Raw genomic sequence first — 8,120 nt, forward strand, 5'->3', positions numbered from 1 at the left:
TTTCCATTAGAATCAAATTAGTATATCAGATCAGAACTGTCTCATAAAAGTCCTAATAGACCACAATCCCTTTATAGTATTCGATTGTTTCTTAGAACAGAAAACTGTAAAAAAAGTTTGTGATCCTTTTGTTGTTTAAAAAGAGCAACACGGCCAGGAATTTGTTCTTTGTTCCCACTGGTGCCACCCAAGCAGCTCTCTTGGTAAAAAAGCTGCCTGCCTAGCATTTATGTTATGCCCTCGAACTTCATTTAATGTGATTTATTAAGCATGTCAAGCTTTTGCTTTTTTTTTCTCTGATCATGCCTTCTTCATTGAGTTGTCAAACATTCATGACTGCAGGCCATTGCAGTCATCCGTCATCGTTCATGACCAGACTTTTCTTTCCAGTGCGCTCTCCGGATTAAGCATGAAATTGGACAGTACAGCGGTACAACTGTTCCGTAGACTACGCACACAAGTTGTAGCAAGCTATTGTATGGTATAAGAATGTCAGTAATGGGTGAATCAGTGAAAACTATTCAGTGATGTTTTTGTTCACATCCAATGTCAATGTTTTTTAAATAAAATGTAGTAGCTAAAAATCAGGTTATGGCTTATAAACATCTAAAGAAGGTGAACCTAACTTGCTGCTTAGTGATGGGTTGAAAACTCTATTGTATGAAGTCAGTCCATCCATTAACACAACCTCAATAGACCTGCTACATCCTGTCCTGCTACATATAGGACACGCAGTGCCCTACAGTGGCATTGAAAGTTGGCAGTGGACCAGAACTGTGACATCCAATATGGACACAATTCCTCGGACTACCAGGCTGTTCGGTCTTTGTATAACTCCCATTTGCATTAAAGCGCAAAATTCAAAAAATGTTCTGCTACATGCATTAGTCATAATTTGCATGCAAGCTTGCAACTGGAAGAACTGACCATTCTCTCAGTGTCCATACGTGGGTGACCACAATTTACAACTCATACTCCAAGGCAGGAGGCCGCAGAGCCAAGGGAAAATGAAGAATTTCTTCATCTGAAAGCAATACAGTACATGACCTAATGCTTGTAAAAAATGAAACCATGCAGGCCACAGGATAAAAACAAAACAAAACATAAAAGATCAACAGCACAAAAAAGGCTTATTTCTTAACCCTGTTTGCACTTAGCATGTGGCTAACACCTTCCAGGAAGGTGATGGCACAGTGCATTAGGTGCTATCTGTGCATCTCCATTTATTTGTTTTTCCACTGCATTTTTTCACAGTGTTCTCAGTAGGAACACATGTCAGACCCTCAGGGTGTTCCCTGTCCACACAAGTTACCCTGCCTGCTGCTATCGGATTGTGTCAACGAAACCCTAAAGGCAAACACAGCCCCCTCTTTCTTCCTTCATTCTCTCCTTCTTTGCCCCTATAAGACCCCCTTCCCCTCACCCCAACCCCTTGTCCTTCATTCCTCACCTATGTTCCTCTCTATCTACTAATTTATGATCTCATCTCAACTTAATGCACACATTCAAGGTGTGTGAAAGACTCTTTGTTCACACTCTATGGAGCCATTGTCCTCTGTTAAAACCAACTCAGTTCAGTCTTCTCTCGCTCAGGTCCAACTTCAATCTGTATTCCAATGTCAGAGCTGCTCAGAGGAAGGGGGACCTGAGATTCACCTCTCACAAATCTCCACAAATCTTCCGCTCATTTTACCAGCAGATGGTTTGGCTCTCACACCGTACGACTTTTCTCTTTCCTCGCACGCTGGGAATCTTCACGCTTGCAGCTCAGGAGGAAATCCTGTCTTGACGTTTATCTCACAGTAGGAGTTCACCCATCAATTACGCCGCTGTAAATCCAATCAGCGCTGAACTATGCCAGACACGGACGCTATTAATCAACAAAGCTTGGAAGGGAGGCCTGCACTTCTGTTTTTTTGCATAATTACCACCTTTTTTGAATCGGAGGCAAGGTCAATCTGTCGTGTTGCTAAACACATGTATCAGACAAGTCAAACATAGCATTATCGTGGAGACGCTACTGTTGTGATGACACTTTTATTAGAGTTCAGGTGAATAACAAAGAAAATTGATGGTGTGTTTTACGAGTTGTTTGTTTTTCTTTTTTGACAGCCAATCACTGAAATTTTCCTTCAAGGTGCCCTTTGTCAAAATCCGCTGCCTCAGGGCATGTGAGGTGGATGTGTGTGTGTTATATACAACCGCTGCTTGTGGTTCAAGTGTGTACAGTTTGGAATGAGTCCGTGCGGTCAGATTGCGGAGCACCGAAATGCCACCAGTGTGTTGATTTTTATCAGCCTCATGTTGAAATTAGACACGGTGCAGTGTTCAGCCTGTTTGTACTGATGAGATAACACACGCCGCAGGCACACGCCACCCCCACCCCACCCCCACCCCACTGAGGTTTGAGAGCATTGATACCGATCTGATCTGGTGGGAATGAATGAAGTGAAAAATGATGAGCTTGGTCTTCCCAGGAGCGTGTTTGTTTTTGATCAGAATGAAATTCATCATTCTTTTATCACCATTTATCTGCATTCACTGCATGAACTTTGAGTTAGTTAATGAGATTGGAAGCAGGACGAAAAAACATGGGTTGGAAATTAAATCGGAAATTCGGGTTTATTATCTCAGTGGGATGGGATGAGCCTTGAACTGTAAGCTAATTCAGTGAGGTGTGCCAGAATGAAGTCGCTGGTAGATAAACCTTCAGCAACTATTTACACAGCGTAAATGCACCGGATGCCCGACATGGGTCAAAACCTTTTCCCTATGAGATTCCCCCCCTCTCACCACATACATGCCACTCAGAGAGCGGCAATCCTTGTCCTTAACACTGTCTGCCTGCCGGGGACCCTGGAGAATGGAGGATTATCTCCTCATCCAGACTTGTTACTGATATTGGCAATGTAAGCCAGGCGAAATACAAGATCTGATTTTGATTTATAATAGGTTTTAAAGCACTATCCAGATGATCCTGGATTTAGCCTGTTGAGAATATGAGGAGAGTAAAGTCCAATTTCTGTCCAGGCTTTAGGTTTGATGAGCATGTTGATATCTTGGATGTGATATGATTGAAAATAATGTGTGTGCAAAGCCATTTCAGAAGTCCCTGTCCATGCTTTTTCCTACTGTATCATATTGCGTCTTCCTTGAACTGTGAAGAATGTATTTCTTGGAACTTTTGATGAATGAAAGTTCTGTAAAGGTCTTATAAGGACAATAATGTAATATTGGTATCATATCTGTGTAACATGATTGTGTTGTGGTTTGGTGACGCAAATGATGTGAAACATATGCTGTGGTCCTTCACATCTCAACCAAACTAAGCAACTATAGACAGGGCTGTCTATGAGCGACATCTGCAGAATGCTGTTCAGTAGAATTCAAGAGAGACAAGGAGCAATGAAGTGTTTTGGAGGCTTGTGGTGGAAAAAGACACTTTTTTTGGTTTGTTCCTTTAATTTCTCACCACGTAGATTTAATTTTAAAACAACAAAAGAAAAATGATTTGTGCATGATTAGTTGTAGCCATATCAGTCACCCAGGTTTGCCTTAAAATTAAGCCAAAGTACAGCAGTAGCACACCAACCTGACCCAAGAAAAGTGAGACTAACACTGCTACATTTGTACAAATTCACAGCCAAGAGTCTGAGCCATTACATTTTCTTTCTCTCCCGTAAAGTTTATGGTTGAACTTTGAGTCCACATATCTTCTACTATCTCGCCTTTAAGCTTTGGGATGAAACATAAATTCTTTTTTTGACGCTTCCCCTTCACCTGCCTGAAGTTAATTTCCCCGACCGTTCCTCTCCATCGAACAAATATTCTCCCTCTGCACTTCTGGCTGCTTTTTTCTTATTTCTTTGCTCTCTGGCTGTGGAAGAGGAAGCTGAGCTGGAACAGGCCAGCAGACTAGAGACTATTTCTCCTGAACAGAGCTCCCTAAGCCCTGTAATCTTTTCTATAATGGTGTTCATGTGTACAGACACTGGTAGTTGTTCCCTTCTTTCCATTAATATGTCACTGCTACATATTGTTGTTTCTTAAATACTAGGCAAAAGAATCAAATCAAGCTCATTCTTGGCACATAATGAAAAACTTTGTGTTTCCCGGCAGCTGAGATGTCACAAATTACAGTAGATCGCACCAAGGCTGCAGCACTAGAAAAACATTACATGACATATGACAAATGACTTCCAGTAGCCTGAGCGTGTGTAAGCTCCATTGGGATTAAACCCTGCAGTCGTGTCACAACCCTCTCAGTGAGCCACACGGCCGTGCTATACAGCAGTTCACGGATCACTTTAATAATTTAGCTTATACGCGCAGGAGGGAAGCTTATCTCCAACCAGCACACACTATCAACCTGACCTCAGACATCATGTAACCACAAGAGGGGGCTGTAGAGAGGGGGCAGTGGTCAGTCTGGGTGGGGGACAGTTACTCTGTGGGATTAGTGCTGTTTGACAGACGCTGTGGTTTCAGTTAACCTGCGTGCACTAAGCTATCAGTAGCAGTAGGATTAAAAAGCAGTATAACTCTGTTTTCTAGCAATTAAATGTTTGTCATCAAATAAACATGCAGCAGGACCCAGGCACAGTCTTGACAAGCACGATAAGCAGGAGAGCCTATATTTAAATGTTTACATTTTTGATACATTTCCCCATTTATCAAAACTAAAGTTTATTTCTGCAAGTAACTAACTCTATAAATGTGACAAGTCCTCTAACAATAACAGCTGGTAGTGAATACCGTGATAGTAACATTCCCGATGATGAAATCCATCTGTGCATTTGGAATTTTGACAGAATCTGTTTCATTGTTTACACACAAGTGTGGCGTTTTGGAACAAAATCCCTCATCTGATATCAAGAATGGTTCCAAAATACACATGGAAATGAATCAAAGTGTTTTGAAGCATAAAAATGTGGGTCAAGATCTAAATGAGTTGCAGGCCTCCTCCATTTGGTGCACATGTGACAAAAGTCACAGCTGCATTTCTAGAGACACATTCCAACGACGAGACAGTAAATATTCTGTTGGGTCGGTGCAGAGCTTTGAGAATACGAGTGAAGGTAGTTCAGTTCATTTCAGATCATTCTTTGCTTTCATTGGTTTCATCATGTCGTGAGGCTGATAAAAGCCTGATGCTTGTGAATGTGGATGATCAGAATGTTTACTTAACAATTTGCACATTGACTGATGAATGTTGGCCGTGACACTGGGGGCCTTAAGTGACATGATCAATAGCTGCAAAACAAAGAGATGGAAGATATAGAATTCATTTGTTTATTCTGCATTAATCCTACAGTATACAAATACACTGTACTGCTACACAGTAGGAGCAAAGTAGTAGATTGTACACTGAACGTTTTGTTCCATTTTTTTAACGTTCCAGTAGATGGACAGTGAGCACGTTTTAGATTTATCCAATAAAAAATATCTATTTTGATAATGGAAGCAAAACTTCCAGACATATGCTGATTTTAGTTTAGTTTGATTAAATAGTAAGTGAGTGACATTGGATTTTGGAATGTTTTGCTCAAACAAGTGATTTTCTTTATCACCTTGAAATTGTGATCTGTGGCATTTTTCACAAATCAATAAATCCCCAAAATAATGTGCACATTAATCAATATGCAGTCTTAAATTAAGCTCCTCACCCAGACAGTGTTAACGGTTTGCTCTGCGAGCTTTGTTATTTAGTCATTAGTCATGTTACCGAACGTTTCCTTGAGGCTGCAGAAAAAAAGTGAAAAATCACGATTCAGAATTTAAATTAGGTCACAGCGCATCTTCCAGTCAGCGACAGCCTCTCCTATGCAGCTATCCCAGTGAGGCAGCCCAATGTTTCATCTCCAAACTTCCCCAGCCACACACATGGTGTGGGAGGTGTTGTCAAACAAGTCATGACCAGAGATGCGTCATACCGAGAATGTTGTGTGTGTCAGGCGCAGTAATTTACAAGGTTCACATGTTTCATGTAAAGAACTGTGATATTTTTTTATGAATAGGACAAGCCAGACTGTGAGCTGATTTGGAGGTTCACAGTTTGCTGCTGGCCATGATGAACAAAGAGTGGCCAGTGCAGTATGTAGGTCAGGTCAAGTGTGTGTGGCTGCAGTGTGTGAGAGAGACTTTGACTCCTGAAGTTCCTTAATGAAATGTAATAAAATCAAGGGAATACTAACTAAAAATATCTCCCATCACAGCCGCTGTGCTGTCACTGATCAGCAGCCTCCTTCATGTATTTATCCAAAAGAGCAGTGTGTGCGATTCAGAGGGATCTAGTGGTGTAGTTGCTGATTGCAACACCCTCATATCACTTTCTTCTTTGAGCATGAAGGAGACACTATGGTGGCCTGTGGAACATGAAAGACCCTATTTGGAGCCAGTGTTTAGTTTGTCTGTTCTAGGCTACTGTAGAATATGGCAGACTCCGTAGAAGAGTCCCCATGTTATCTGAAGATATAAAAGAGTCATTCAAAGTTAGTTCTGCATATTTCACCATTTCGGTGTGAAGTTGAAGGGGTCACTAAACACTCAGAATTATCACCCCCTCTGTAGTTGCCTTTGGTTTTTGATCAGTGCCTTTTAGCATATTTCATATCAGTGTTTTGGTTTTATAGCCCGCAACTTTGCTGTTTTGGTTCACTGCTCTGATAGCATCTTCTCAGCCACAGCAAGCAGCTGTTTCAGACGAGTACTGAAACCCAACTGTACGATATGTGACGAAAGACACCGAGCTCTGCCTGTGTCTCTCACTTTCTTCTGCCCCAAGCAAACTTGTGCCCCATGTTCACTGTTCCTTATCCCTCACTGCCTATAAATCCTGCCAATGAGTAAACCTAGCTATTTTCTTCAGCGTTGTTAAGAGTCAGTGTGATAATGCTGCTGGCTTTCTTCTTTTCATTAAAGCCAGGACTGCAGGACCAAACGCCGCTCTTTCATCTCTGTGACCAGTCACTAGGTGATTCTCAGGCCCTGATGGGACCCTCTCAAAGGGCCTTGGCGATCAATAAATAGACATTTGCACCTTGTTGCCAACTTATTACATAATGCTGGAGACCTCAGGGCAGCTACAGGCAGCGGGGGGCATCAAATCTCTCCCTCTTTACGCCCCCCTTCCCCACCTCGGGCTGGCTGCCATTATTACCCTGGAAGCGTGTGGCAGTCTGGCTCTGCTGGCTCACTTACAGCAGGCTCAGTGCAAACAACTGGTTGAGGCCTGCATGCAAAACAGCCTGGTGTGTGTGTGTGTGTGTGTGTATGTGTGTGTGTGAGAGAGAGAGAGACAGAGAGAGAGAGAGTATTTACCGTCTCTGCTGGTAAATCTGTTTTACATTTTCTGTATGCATGTGTGTTTATCATCTGCTCAAGTACAGAAAATGTCACACTCATATTTATTTTGTAAGATACCTGTTAGTGTGTGTTTGCTGTGGTGTTTGCGGCCCCTAAACCAATAGTTTGTTACTCAGATTTCTTTCTTTTTTTTAGACGGAGGCTTTGCGCAAGTGAAGATGTGCCAACACAATATGGAAGTACAGCACAGTGACAGGCGAATATTTGAGGGCACACAAGCACAGATTTGTAAGAGCAGAGTTTTGCGTGAGGGAGGACAGAATTGCGAGCATAACAGATGATTTGAGCATGCAAGAGGAGTTGTGCAACTACAGTCGAGCCAGCAGAAGGGATTCCCACGCTCGTAATGATCAAAGCTGCTCATGTTCATGTTCGGCGGTCTGAATTCTCTGAGCACATAACTCATACTGAGAGCATCACCTGTTCAGTTTGACCTGAAAGTCAAAGGTCATCTGGTCGACTCTTACTTCTACTTTCAAAATAAAAGATTTTTTACTCACTAGATAGGGATAAAGAGCAAAAGCGCGGTCTGTATTATCTTCAAAACAAAACGTGTTGACTCTAAAATCACACTTAATTTGCAAATGATCTAGTTTGTCAGCCATCAATTTGGAAGTATTTACTAGCTATGGCCGTGTTAGTTTTACTACTACTACTATTCGATATATCGGTTTGAATAACCTAGACAACAGTAAAAGAATAAGTTGGATCGCCAGAGTTTGGCTGGACTGAAATCGTAGGCTAAATGATAAGAC

The 8,120-nt window shown here is 41.9% G+C and overlaps 1 protein-coding gene across 2 annotated transcripts in view; it reads left to right on the forward strand.

Moving 5' to 3' along the window:
- nav3 (neuron navigator 3) overlaps positions 1-8,120 on the forward strand; it is a 399,859-nt gene that overhangs the window by 152,686 nt on the left and 239,053 nt on the right. The gene's annotated exons all lie outside the window — the stretch shown is intronic.

The sequence above is a fragment of the Larimichthys crocea genome, unplaced genomic scaffold (assembly GCF_000972845.2).
Source record: "Larimichthys crocea isolate SSNF unplaced genomic scaffold, L_crocea_2.0 scaffold268, whole genome shotgun sequence".
NCBI classification, from domain to species: domain Eukaryota; kingdom Metazoa; phylum Chordata; class Actinopteri; family Sciaenidae; genus Larimichthys; species Larimichthys crocea.